The following is a 14,478-nucleotide window of genomic DNA, read 5'->3' on the forward strand; positions in this document are numbered from 1 at the left end:
AGAGCACCTGGCTCTATGGGTCTGAAACTTTTTAAGAAACAATGTTGTATTTATATAATGTTATATACATATATATTTATTTAACATTTTACATATAATATTATATAAATACAACATTGTCTCATATATATATGGCTTCCCTGGTGGCTCAGTGGTAAAGAATCTGCCTGTAATGTATAAGGCCCAGGTTCAATCCCTGGATCAGGAAGATCCCCGGGGAAGGGAAAGGTTACCCACTCCAGTATTCTTGTCTGGAAAATCAAACAGACTGGAGCCTGGCAGGCTACAATCCATGGGGTTGCAAGGAGAACACAAAAAAGAAAATTAAAGGTCAATATCTCTGATGAACATAGATGCAAAAATCCCTCAACAAAATATTAGCAAATCAAGTGCAACAATGTGTTAAAAGAATCTTATACCTTGATCAAGTATGATACACTATAGGAAATGAAGAATGGTTTAGTGAATTTGAGTCAATCAATGTGGTGCACCAGATTAACAAAATGAAGGCTAGAAATCATATGATCATCTCAATAGATACATGAAAAAGCATTTGGAGAAATTTAGGAAAAAAATTCCATTTACAACAGTACCAAAAATAATTAAATAGTTAGGAATAAATTTAGCCAAGGTGGGTGAATGGATTGTACACTGAAAACTATAAAAGTTTGGTACAACACATTGAGGAGGACAGAAATAATGGGAGGATTTTTTGTGTTCATGGATAGAAAAATTAATATTATTAAAATTCTCTACTCCAAAGCATTCCATAAATTCAATGCAGGTCCTGTCAAAAATTTAATAGTGTTTTTCACAAAAATAGAAAAAAACAATTCTGAAATTTGTGTGGAATCACAAAATAACACAATTAGCAAAAAAAATATTGAAAAAGAAAAAGAAAACTGGAGATACCGTGCTTCTTGATTTCAAATTATATTACAAACTAGCATGATACTATCATAAAGATCAGATCATTTCAGATCAGTTGCTTAGTCGTGTCCAACTCTTTGCGACCCCATGAATCGCAGCACGCCAGGCCTCCCTGTCTATCACCAACTCCCGGAGTTCACTCAGACTCACGTCCATTGATCAGTGATGCCATCCAGCCATGTCATCCTCTGCTGTCCCCTTCTCCTCTTGTCCCCAATCCCTCCCAGAATCAGAGTCTTTTCCAATGAGTTAACTCTTCACATGAGGTGGCCAAAGTACTGGAGTTTCAGCTTTAGCATTAGTCCTTCCAAAGAAATCCCAGGGCTGAACTCCTTCAGAATGGACTGGTTGGATCTCCTTGCAGTCCAAGGGACTCTCAAGAGTCTTCTCCAACACCACAGTTCAAAAGCATCAATTCTTCAGCACTCAGCCTTCTTGACAGTCCAACTCTCACATCCATACATGACCACAGGAAAAACCATAGCCTTGACTAGACGGACCTTTGTTGGCAAAGTAATGTCTCTGCTTTTGAATACGCTCTCTAGGTTGGTCATAACTTTGCTTCCAAGGAGTAAGCGTCTTTTAATTTCATGGCTGCAGTCACCATCTGCAGTGATTTTGGAGGCCCGAAAAATAAAGTCTGACACTATTTCCACTGTTTCCCCATCTATTTCCCATGAAGTGGTGGGACCAGATGCCATGATCTTCATTTTCTGAATGTTGAACTTTAAGCCAACTTTTTCACTCTCCACTTTCACTTTCATCAAGAGGCTTTTTAGTTCCTCTTCACTTTCTGCCATACGGGTGGTGTCATCTGCATATCTGAGGTTATTGATATTTCTCTCGGCAATTTTGATTCCAGCTTGTGTTTCTTCCAGTCCAGCGTTTCTCATGATGTACTCTGCATATAAGTTAAATAAACAGGGTGACAATATACAGCCTTGACGAACTCCTTTTCCTATTTGGAACCAGTCTGTTGTTCCATGTCCAGTTCTAACTGTTGCTTCCTGACCTGCATACAAATTTCTCAAGAGGCAGATCAGGTGGTCTGGTATTCCCATCTCTTTCAGAATTTTCCACAGTTTGCTGTGATCCACACAGTCAAAGGCTTTGGCATAGTCAATAAAGCAGAAATAGATGCTTTTTTGGAACTATGATAAAAGTAGATACAAAAATCAGTGGAACAGAATAGAGATCCCAGAAATAAACGCATGCATATACAGTCAATTAATTTACAACAAAGGAGGCAAAAATAAAGAAAAGAGAAAGGACAGTCTCTTCAATAAATGATGTTGGGAAAACTGGACAGTGTATGTGGAAGACTGACTTTGGGTCACTATCTTACACCATACAAATAATTAACTCAAAATGGATTAAAGACTTGAATGTAAGACCAGAAGCATAAAACTTCTAGAAGAAACCATAGGTGGTAAGCTCCTTTACATCATTTTAAGTGATTTTTTTTTTTTTTTTTTTTGCTCCAAAGGCAATAGGGCTTCCCTGGTGGCTTAGATGGTAAAGAGTCTGCCTGCAATGAAGGAGATCAGGGTTCAATTCCTGGGTCAGGAAGATCCCCTGGGGTAGGAAATGGCAACTCAGTCAGTATGGTTGTCTGGAGAATTCTGTGGACAGAGGAGCCTGGTGGGCTACAGTCCATGGGATCACAAAAGTCAGACACGACTGAGTGACTAACACACAACCAAAGGTAATAGCAACAAAAACAAAAATAAACCAGTGGCACTATACTAAAAACAAACAAACAAACAAAAAAAACAAAAACAAAAAACCTCTGCACAGCAAAGGAAAGTGCAGAAAGCAAGTGTTTGTTGCTTAGTCGTGTCCGACTCTTTCCAACTCCATGGACAGTAGCCCACCAGTCTCCTCTGCCCATGGGATTTTCCAGCCAAGAATACTGGAGTGGGTTGCCACTTCCTTCTCCAGGGTATCTTCCTGACTCAGATCGAACCTAGGTCTCTCACATCGCAGGTAGATTCTTTACCATCTGAGCCACCAGGGAAGGAAAGGAAGCCATCAACAAAATCAAAAGGCAGCTAGTGAATAGAAGATATTTGCAAAGTATATATTGATAAGGGATTAATATCTAAAATATATAAAGAACTCATACAACTTAATGGCAAGATAGTCCAATTAAAAAATGGGCTGTGTATCTGAATAGACATTTTTCCAAAATATAAAGATGTCCAACAGGCACATGGAAAGATGATCAATATCACTACTCATCAGGGAAAAGCATGATAAGGACATATTACCTTATCACACTTGTCAGAAAGGACACTATCAAAAGAACAAGAAATAATGTGTTGGTGAGGATGTAGTAAAAGGAAATGTTCATGCAATGTTGGTGAGAATTGAGAACAGTACAGAGGTTCTTCCAAAAATTAAAAGTGACACTACCATATGATCCAGCAATTCTACTTCTCATTATTCACCTTAGAAAATGAAAACTGAAAAAATAAATGCACTCATATGTTCACTGAAGCATTATTTACAATAGCTGAGAAATGCAAAAAAATCTAATTGTCCAGAGACAGATAAATGGATAAAGAAGATGTGGTATACACATACACAGTGCAATTATATTCAGTCATAAAACAAAATGAAACTTTGTCATTTGCACCAACATGGATGGACCTTGAGTGGATTATGCTAAGCAAAATAATTCAGAGAAAGACTAATATCACATGATCTCACTTATTTGTGGAATATGAAAACAAAACAAACAAAACAAAACAGATTTACAGATACAGAGACCAGATACAGATACAGAGGAGAAGGGGTCCAGGAGTAGGTGAAACGGGGCAAAGGGATCATGTGGTACAGACTTCCAGGTATAAACAAATAAGTCATGGGGATGTATTATACAGCAGGGGGATTATAGTCAATAATATTAGGCCAATTTTAAAGTTGCTAAGAAAGAAAATGTTGAAAATTCTTGTAAGCAAAAAATTATAACTCTATATGGTGACACATAATAAATAGATTTATCATGGTGATTTATTATTATTTATTTATCATTTCAGAATACATGCAAATGTCAAATCATCATGCTGTACACCTGAAACTGATACAGTGCTCTATGTCAATTACACCAACAAAGAAAAAGAAGTAAACACCAGAAAGTAAAATATGTTTAACCATGCCGAATCATTTTATACACTGAAAAGAATTTTAAAAATAAACTGTTTTGTAGTTGCTCACTTAAAAATAGTATTTTAAAACCTTGAAAAACTGTAAATATGAATTCTGATTTTACAAACTGTGTAATCATACACATACATTAACACACACACGGACAAATGTGGTAAAATAGAGGGGAAAATAAACCAAAAATAATTAGTAGAGATGATCATTTAGTTGTTAGAAGGTATAATTTAGTTTTCTCCTTTTCTGCATAACTTTTGCAATTAGAATATTAATTTTGTTACAAAAAGGAGACTAATTTTTCCTGTGTACATTTCATGTGTCTCAGATTCTGAGGCATGTAGAGTCAGGTTGAGTCAACACTGTCACAAAATGACAGCTGTTACATAACATAGGGTCTCACTTAAATTAATGAGGAAATATCCTCCAGAGCAGATGTGTAAACAGGACCTAGATTAATGAATATGCTAACTGTTCCTCTCTACTACACACATTAACCTCTGTTTGGTATTTAATTGGCACACATCCTTATGAGAAAATTCATCATTTCCAGTCAAATCCTAAAGTTATCATTTCAGAACTTTTCTAACAATATTCTCCTGCCATCAAGAACTGTCTGAGATAAAGTTGACATCTAGGGTCTTGTTACCACCTGCGTCTTCCATTGTTTGCCATCAGGTTTCCTGGAAAGACCTCAGGCAGATTCTGTTTAGGGAACGGTTCTTAGTCTAAGATGAGAATAAAGACAACCAGCCAGCAGGTTTTTTGTGTTTTTGTTTTTTTTTTAGCAGTTTAATTTACTTATTTTTAATTGGAGGATAACTGCTTTACAATATTGTGTTGGTTTCTGCCATACATCAATATGAATCAACCATAGGTATAGGTATACAAAATGGTATTTTGTAAAGCCCGTTCCCTCCTCTCCACCCTGGTGATTCCAGTGTGAAGCTAAGGCCGAGAGCTTCAAGTTTTGATCTTCTTAAAGTAAAGACTTTATTTTATTGGGCTCCAAAATTCACTGTGGATGGTGACTGCAGCCATGAAATTAAAAGAGGCTTGCTGCTTGGAAGAAAAGCTATGACCATCCTAGACAGAATATTAAAAAGCAGAGACATTATTTTGCCAACAAAGGTCCATCTAGTCAAAGCTATGTTTTTTCCAGTACTCATGTATGGATGTGAGAGTTGGACTATAAAGAAAGCTGAGAACTGAAGAATTGATGCTTTTGAACTGTGGTGTTGGAGAAGACTCTTGAGAATCCCTTGGACTGCAAGGAGATCCAACCAGTCCATCCTAAAAGGAAATCAGTCCTGAATATTCATTGGAAGGACTGATGCTGAAGCTGAAACTCCAATACTTTGGCCACCTAATGCGAAGAACTGACTCATTGGAAAAGACCCTGATGCTGGGAAAGATTGAAGGGAGGAGGAGACAGTGATGACAGAAGACGATGTGGTTGGATGGCATCTCCAACTTGATGGACATGAGTCTGAGCAAGCTCTGGGAGTTGGTGATGGACAGGGAAGCCTGGCGTGCTGCAGTCCATGGGGTTGCAAAGAGTCGGACACAACTGAGCAACTGAACTGAACTGAAAAGTAAGGACAATCTCAATATAGTCAGTCCTCCATTTTCTTGGGTTCTACATTGCTTGATTTAACTAACGTGGGATCAAAAAAATTCTAAAAAAATGTCAGAAAGTTAAAAAAAATGCAGCACTTCAATTTGACACATGCTGGCAACTAGTTACATAGCATTTACATTGTATTTACAAGTATTTACATAGCATTTACATTGTATTAGGTATTATAAGTAATCTAGAGATTATTTAAAGCACATGGAACAATGTGCTTAGGTTATATGCAAATACTACACCATTTTATTTAGGGGCCTTGATGCGCAGATTTTGGTGTTGACCAGGGTCTGTAACCAACTCCCTTCAAGTACCAGAGACTGCTGCATTTTCTTCTGAGAAGTCTTTTCCATTCTATTCCATTAGGGTAAATCTGAGCCTCCTTAGCAGTATCAGGGACCCCTATCAAATGAAGTTAAAAGATGCTATTGCCATCAATCCAAATAAATTCATAAAAGTTAGCAAGAAAATGAACCATTTCCCACTCTAGGCTTTTCATGCCACAGATATGGTAACATGCAGGAGATGTAAGGCAAAGAGCAACCATGAACTACTGATATTTCATTGTTTACCACAGTAGTATTAGGAGAGAGGAAAGGCAAATACTATACACAACACCCCCCTCCAAACCCTTACCCAACAGATCTCACTCATGTCATCTACTCTCGGTCATCTAATTCTTTATATTATTTGTGCTTTTGTGTCTGACTCTTGGTGCCCTGTGGACTATAGTCCACCAAGCTCCTCTGTCCATGGGGTTCTCCAGGCAAGAATACTGGAATGGGTTGCCACTTCCTCCTTCAGATCTATTCCCTAAATCATTTAAATTGCTCCAAGTGAAGTTCATAGGAATGTTGCTTCAGACTTTAAAGAAGTTTATTTCATTAGCTAATGACTTGTTTTATCTTGGCTAATGTCACCAGTTTATCACATGTGGTTTCTATTAAGGACAATTGTTATCGTTCAATGGCTCAGTTGTTTCCAACTCTTTGCAACTCCACGGAATGCAGCACTCCAAGATTCCCTGTCCTTTACTATCTCCCAGAGCTTGTTCAAACTCATGTCCATTAAATCGGTGATGCCAGTCAACCACCTCGTCCTCTGTCCCCAGTTTCTCCTCCTGCCTTCAATCTTTCCCAGCATCAGGGTCTTTTCTAATGAGTCGGCTCTTTGCATCAGGTGGCCAAAGAATTGGAGCTTCAACTTTAGCATCAGTCTTGCCAATGAATATTCAGGGTTAGTTTACTTTAGGATTGACTGGTTTGACCTCCTTGCAGTCCAAGGGACTCTCAAGAGTCTTCTCCAACACCACAGGTCAAAAGCATCCATTCTTCAGCGCTCTGTCTTCTTTATGGTCCAAATCTCACATCCATACCTGACTACTGGAAAAACCACAACTTTGACTAGATGGACCTTTGTCAGAAAATTAATGTCTCCGCTTTTTAATACACTGTCTAGGTTTGTCATAGCTTTTCTTCCAAGGAGCAAGCGTCTAATTTCATGGCTGCAGTCACCATCTGCAGTGATTTTGGAGACCAAGAAAATAAAATTTGTCACTGTATGGTTTTCCCATCTATTTGCCATGAAGTGATGGGACAGGATGCCATGATCTTCGTTTTTTTGAATGTTGAGTTTTAAGCCAGCTTTTTCACTCTCCTCTTTCACTTTCATCAAGAGGCTCTTTAGTTGTTCTCACTTTCTGCCATAAGGGTGGTATCATCTGCATATCTGAGGTTATTGATATTTCTCCTGGCAATCTTGATTACAGTTTGTGCTTAATCCAGCCCGGCATTTCACATAATGTACTCTGCATATAAGTTAAATAAGTAGGGTGACAATATACAGCCTTGATATACTCCTGTCCCAATTTGAAACCAGTCCGTTGCTCCATGTCTGGTTCTAACTGTTGCTTGTTGACCTGCATACAGATTTCTTAGGAGGCAGGTGAAGCGATCTGATATTCTCATCTGTTTAAGAATTTTCCACTGTTTGTTGTGATTCACATAGTCAAAGGCTTTAGTGTAGTCAAAGAAGCAGATGTTTTTCTGGAATTCTCTTGTTTTTTTCTATGATCCAATGACTGTTGGCAATTTGATCTCTTGTTCCTTTGAGAGGCAATTTGAGAGGAACCAGTGATCAAATTAAGGACATGGAAACTCAGAATGTCTTTATTTATATGTGTGTCCATTGAAGTATACCTTTGTTTGATTGGGGAAAAAAAAGCCTTTTCATTTATACATATTTGGGGTTAATTCTTAACTTAGAAATCCTTTTCTTTTTTCTCCTAATAAGACCAACTGCCTGCCTAAGCAATATTGTCTCTTGTCTACTTCAGTTGGTCATTAAACTGAAAGAGGGCCTGAGTATCTTGTGCGTGCGTGCTAAGTCACTTTAGTTGTATCCAGCTCTTTGTGACCCTATGGATTGTAGCCCTCCAGACTCCTCTCTCCAGGGATTCACCAGGCAAGAATACTGGAGTGAGTGGATTGTCATGCCCTCCTCCAAGGAATCTTCCCTATCCAGGGATCGAACCTGTGTCTCCTGGGGGTCTTGTATCACAGGCAGATTCTTCACTGCTGAGCATTGAAGAAGCCCTGAATAGCTTGTAGACAGTGGTAAATGTTGGCAATGGTTAATGCTCTAAAGTGTGTGAGTGATTGCTTCTGTGGCAACCCAGACCAGGTGTTGACGCTCAGCTAAATCTTCCCTTTTCAAAAAAAAGTATGATATTCTAAACTCAGCAAATGTGTGCCTACTTAATATAGCAATTCTCAGGCACTTAAAACTAAGCAATTTCTCAAAAGTGAAATGTCTTTGAACCGGAATAATATCCCTTCCATAACCTGAACTCTTTCATTAGTTATTTTTCAACAATACTCTTAATTTTTTTTCCTTCAAATTAAGCAAAGTTATTTTGAGAATCAAATGAAAGAAAAGCAATTATGACTATGCTTCTGTTTGTATTATTTGTGGAAAAGGATGTATTTTGAAAGAAAGTATTGGCAAATGTATCTAGAGCTTAAAATAACTTAAGGAAAGCCTAGTAAAATAAATTAGGCAAACTTAAAAGAAATTATTGCATTATGTCTTTTCTACCACACTCCTCATTTTTTTGTTTTCATGGGGATCTAAGGATAAGGGAGAATTCACAATACACTAGCTGGAACAGAAAGAGGAGCAAAAGTGAGGGAACATGGAATTTGGAAAAAACAAAAGGAAGATGTGCTTAGGAAGGAATGGAAAGAATGGAAAATACTGACTGTCACAATTTCCAGGATCTCACTGCTTGGTTGTGCCCACTGGAATTTTGGGTGTTGCAAATTTAAACATGTTATTAGGATGACATGAGGTTTTGTGACTGTGGAATAATCACACCATGAGAATCAGGTAAAGCTCAGTCCATCCTAATTCAGAGAAAAGCTTTTATTCAGGTTGTATAAGTTCTAATAGTATAGCAATTCCCAAGTCCCTGCCAAGAAATTCATCATCTTCAAACTTCAGTCACTGACCTCCTTCCTGGGGGTAATGGAGAAGGTGAAATGCCACTTTTAGGAGAGACAACTTGAGTCTTCCATCTTAATCTTCTTTCCTGGACAGTCTTGTTGTGTACTTTGATATACAAAAGGGTTCATTATAAGAAGCCTCGACAAACTCCCAAATCTCTAAAATTTAGATTTTATATGCCAGAAATTGAAGCATAAATTATACTTTTTTTTTTTTGCCACTAAGAGAGTTGTTTAAAGTGAGATATAACTGAGGCCAATATCTGTAGGAATGTTTATTTAAAAAAGATATTTTCATTATGATTTATTAACAAATACTAATATAGCATATAGGGCTTCACAGGTGGAGCTGTGGTAAAGAGTCTTCTTGCCAATGCAGGAGATGTAAGAGATGTGGGTTCAATCCCTGGATCTGGAAGATCCCCTGGAGGAGGGCATGGCAACCCACTTCGGTATTCTTGCCTGGGAAATCCCATGGACGGAGGAGCCTGGTGGGCTACAGTCTATGGGGTCACAAAGGATACGACTGAGCATCTGAGAACACACACTCACATACCATGGAAGCACCAAGTACTATACCCAAAAAACCTCATATTAATTCTACCTGATAGATAACATTATGACCAAACCAGCTTTTTCACAGGAGAAAACTGAAGCGGAGATAGTCTTAAGTGACTTGTCCAGGGGTACACAGTTACTAGAGATGGAGTCAAGGTAAAATGCAAGGGCCCTGGGGACAGGCACTGGGCACTCTGCCATGTAACCTTTAACTTACGGATGAAAGGAAGATTTTTTGGCCAGTGCATGGGCACGAGAAGCCCTCCTGCCCCAGAAAGGTCTGGACTGGGCTGAGAGGAGGGTCACAAATTTAAAGTTTTCTGTTTAGTTTACAATTTAACATTCATAGTAGGTGAAAATCAGACACAAATCAGAAGATTAAGTGAAATAACTGAAAATGAAAATTTGGGAAAAAAATGAAAGTATTCACAACTATTCTTGGAATACATGTTCCTGGATCCTGTGGATGTGTGAGTTGGACTATAACGACTATAGACTTAGCTTTTAAAACCCTCATTTTACGCTAAGATTAAATAAGGACTTACTATATGTTAGTTCAGTTCAGTCACTCAGGCATGTCCGACTCTTTGTAGCCCCATGGACTGCAGTGCACCAGGCTTCCCTGTCCAGCACCAACTCCCAGAGCTTGCTCAAACTCATGTCCATTGAGTTGGTAATCCCATCCCCTTCTCCTCCTGCTTTCACTCTTTCCCAGAATCAGGGTCTTTTCCAGTGAGTCAATTCTTCACATCAGGTGGCCAAAGTATGGCGTTTCAGCTTCAGCATCAGTCCTTCCAATGAATATTCAGGACTGATTTCCTTTAGGATGGACTGGTTGGATCTCCTTGCAGTCCAAGGGACTCTCACGAGTCTTCTCCAACACCACAGTTCAAAAGCATCAATTCTTTGGTGCTCAGCTTTTGTTATAGTCCAACTCACACATCCACACATGACTACTGGAAATGCCGTAGCTTTAACTAGACAGTCCTTTGACGGCAAAATAATGTCTCTGCATTTTAATATGCTGTCTAGGATGGTCATAGCTTTTCTTCCAAGGAGCAAGCATCTTTTAATTTCATGGCTGCAGTCACCGTCAGCAGTGATTTTGGAACCCAAGAAAGTAAAATCTGTCACTGTTTTTCATTGTTTTCCCATCTACTTGCCATTAAGTGATGGGGCCAGATGCCATGATCTTTGTTTTTTGAATGTTGAGTTTTAAGCCAGCTTTTTCACTCTCCCCTGTCACTTTCATCAAGAGGCTCTTCAGTTTCTCTTTGCCTTTTCTGCCATAAGGGTAGTGTCATCTGCATATCTGAGGTTATTAATATTTCTCCTGGCAGTCCTGATTCCACCTTGTGCTTCATCCAGCCCAGCATTTCGCGTGATGTACTATGTGCTAGGTACTTGTCAAAGTTACTTAACTCATAACTTATAAACTGCTCATAACAAATCCTAGGAGGTAGGTGCTATTACTATTTCCATGAGGAAAGTAAAGAAGATAAATGTTAATTAACTCTTAGCAAGTGCCTTAGAGATGCTTGTTTTAAGTGGATGACTTGGACTAGGGGTACTGGTCATGGAGACAGAGGATGTGAGCAAATTTGAGATACACACTTTGGAACTTGAACCCACTTAGTGCTTTTATCACTTTAAGGTGAGCATGTTAATGAAAAACAAGCCTAACTGGTTGTTATTTCTTGTAACAGGCTTTTCCTTTACTATTTAGAAATATGTTCTGACATCTGTAAAGGGGCTTTCAATTTACAAAGCACGTTCTTCTCAATCACGATTATGAGCAATTACAACTCTTGTATTGAGTATTCACCATGTATTAGAGGTGGGGATTCTCTAGCCTGAAGATGTTAGGTCCTAAGAACTTCAGAGATGTGTGTGTTCTGACTTACTCTCTCAAATGTCTTCCTAAGAAAATAATGCTATTTTGTCTTCTATTTTACAGATGGGGACTCTCAGGCTTAAGAAGGCTGGTGGTTAATAGTAGCTTCTAGGCCTGGGTTTGTTCCTAACACTACAATTGCCCCAGCCAAGTGTGGAATCTGGTCTGAAAAAGTTGAGAAAGGTCTTTAAAGACACAGGAACTCTTCCTTCAGTGCCCGTGAATTACCCAGATTGTCTGCATTTATAGTCAGAGCCTCCTTCCTAAAGGGACTCACACTTTACTAAGCTGTATAAAATGCATTCACATATACTTTCACACTCATACATACATGTGTATTATCTCTATGGAAATATATAGGAATATGAAATGTTATCATGTTAAACATAAGGTAAAAATTAATATGAAATATATATTTGAACATGAACATATAAATGTATACATATGGTCCCTAAGCACCTCTCAACAAAAGAATACTGTTTCCTAACGTGACTAGTGTCCCTAGCTATTATTCTATAACCAAGTCTGCAATTCATAGCACTATGCAAAACCCAAAGGAAACCTTAGGACTGTCTCCTTTTGCAATTTATAAAAGTGGAAACCTATTCCCTACATGCTGAGCCATAAGCCACAATAAAAAAAAGAGGGACTAGTAAATATTAGGCTTCCCAGGAGGCACACTGGTAAATAATCCACCTGCCAATGCAGGAGATGTAAGAGACACTGGTTCGATCCCGGGGTTGGGAAGATCCCCTGGAGAAGGGAATGGCTACCCACTCCAGTATTCTTGCCTGAAAAATTGCATGGACAGAGGAGACTGGCGGGCTGCAATCCACAGGGTCACGAAGAGTCTGACATGACTGAGCTACTGAAAATAGCACACAGCAAATTATCCTTCAAAAACATGGCCTATCTGTTAGCTATGAGCAAGCAAACATGTAAAAATAGAGAAATAAACATATAGCCACTCATATTTCTCTAGTGGTTGAACAGAGAAGTATGTGCCTGGAGATGGGCACTGATTTTCATCAATGAAAAGCAACCATGAGCTCTCTCCCCTTAACAGAATAACTCTTAAAAATCTATCACTAATCAGTCCAGACATTGCCTAGCTTGCAATGCTCTGCATAGAGTGGAAAATATTTATATAAGCCATCACTGAAAAATCTGGGAGACTTGTCAGTCTAAACAGAGTGATTCATTTGTAAGATAAATAATCAATAATAAGGAACTTGAAATTCTATCCCTTATAATAATTTAAAAAATGGGAAAAGTAATTAATTCAGTTTTTAGTAAATTTTTTTGGTTTGCATATAAAGTGTCAGGTTCAGTTCTAAGAATCAGGTAAAGATGAACAAGGCAGGTATTGATCTTGTGGTAGGGAGAATTCTAAGATGATCCCTGGTCCCTGACAACTCATGTACTTGTATAAATGTCCTCCTAATAGTAGGTGAGACCTGGAAATATGTGATGATATCATTCCTATCATTAGACTAATAATCAGTTGATTTTTGAGTTAATCAAAAGGGAGATAATACTGGCTGGTCTGACCTAATTTTGTGAGTCCTTAAAAGAAGGCAAAGCTGTAGAAAGACTTTCTGCTAGCCAGAAGGAAGAAAGCAAATAGTTCCCATGTACCTAGGGAGAGGGCAGCCTTTGAGAGCTGAGGACCTCAGTACAACAGCAATAAGGAATTGATGCTTGTCAATATCTTCAACAAGTATGGGAGACAACCCTGAGCCTCAGCTTAGAGTGACCTACCTGCTGCCACCAGCACCTTGATTTGTAGGCTTCTGAGACCATGAAGAGAATATCCACCTAAGCCATGTCTGGACCCTCACCCATGGGAACATCACAATAATAAATGTATGTTGGTTTAAACCACCAAGTCTAGAGCTATTTGTTACACAGCAATGGAAAACTAATGCAGGTTTTTTGTAGGACAAATGATGAAATTCTTCAGCCTCGAAATATTTTCCCTTTTGTAATTCCCTAACCTTTCATGCCTGAGATTGTATTTCTCTGCCTCCATAAGTAAGGTGTTAGGAAGGTGAATAGAAAAAGGTAAGCTAAAGTAAGGGGGAAAATATATGAACTCATCAAAGCATATGCGAGACAAAAGGAAATGGAGTCAGTAACCTCATTTTCCCCAGGATGATGAGCCCTACTACCATGGTGATCGATAACATGAGCTTCAAAGCCATCAACTGAAGAAAGGCAAAACTATGGGGTAACAGACAAGACCATCAGAAACACTGGTTCCTCCCCCCAAAAATGGGTTCCAAATAAATGAAATGACCATCTTTCAGAAAGTTATAGCAGAAACAGAACATAGCAGGTAAATACCCCTGGCAAAAAGGCAAAAGGAAGTTTAGGCCGAGGAATGCATACTTCACCTTCCTCTGAAAAGTAGTTTGACATCGATGTATACATTGTAACAAAGGAAACTGCTGCTGCTGCTGCTGAGTCGCTTCAGTCGGGTCCAACTCTGTGCGATCCCATAGACAGAAGCCCACCAGGCCCCCCCGTCCCTGGGATTCTCCAGGCAAGAACACTGGAGTGGGCCGCCATTTCCTTCTCCAATGCGTGAAAGGGAAAAGTGAAAGTGAAGTCACTCAGTCGTGTCTGACTCTTAGCGACCCCATGGACTGCAGCCTACCAGGCTCCGCCATCCATGGGATTTTCCAGGCAAGAGTACTGGAGTGGGGTGCCATTGCCTTCTCCAAACATAGGAAACTAATTGGCACCAAATATAAGAAGCAATTTTTACTTCTTATTTTTATTTTACAAGAGCTATTTTT

The sequence above is a fragment of the Bos javanicus genome, chromosome 22 (assembly GCF_032452875.1).
Source record: "Bos javanicus breed banteng chromosome 22, ARS-OSU_banteng_1.0, whole genome shotgun sequence".
In the NCBI taxonomy this organism is placed as follows: Eukaryota; Metazoa; Chordata; class Mammalia; order Artiodactyla; family Bovidae; genus Bos; species Bos javanicus.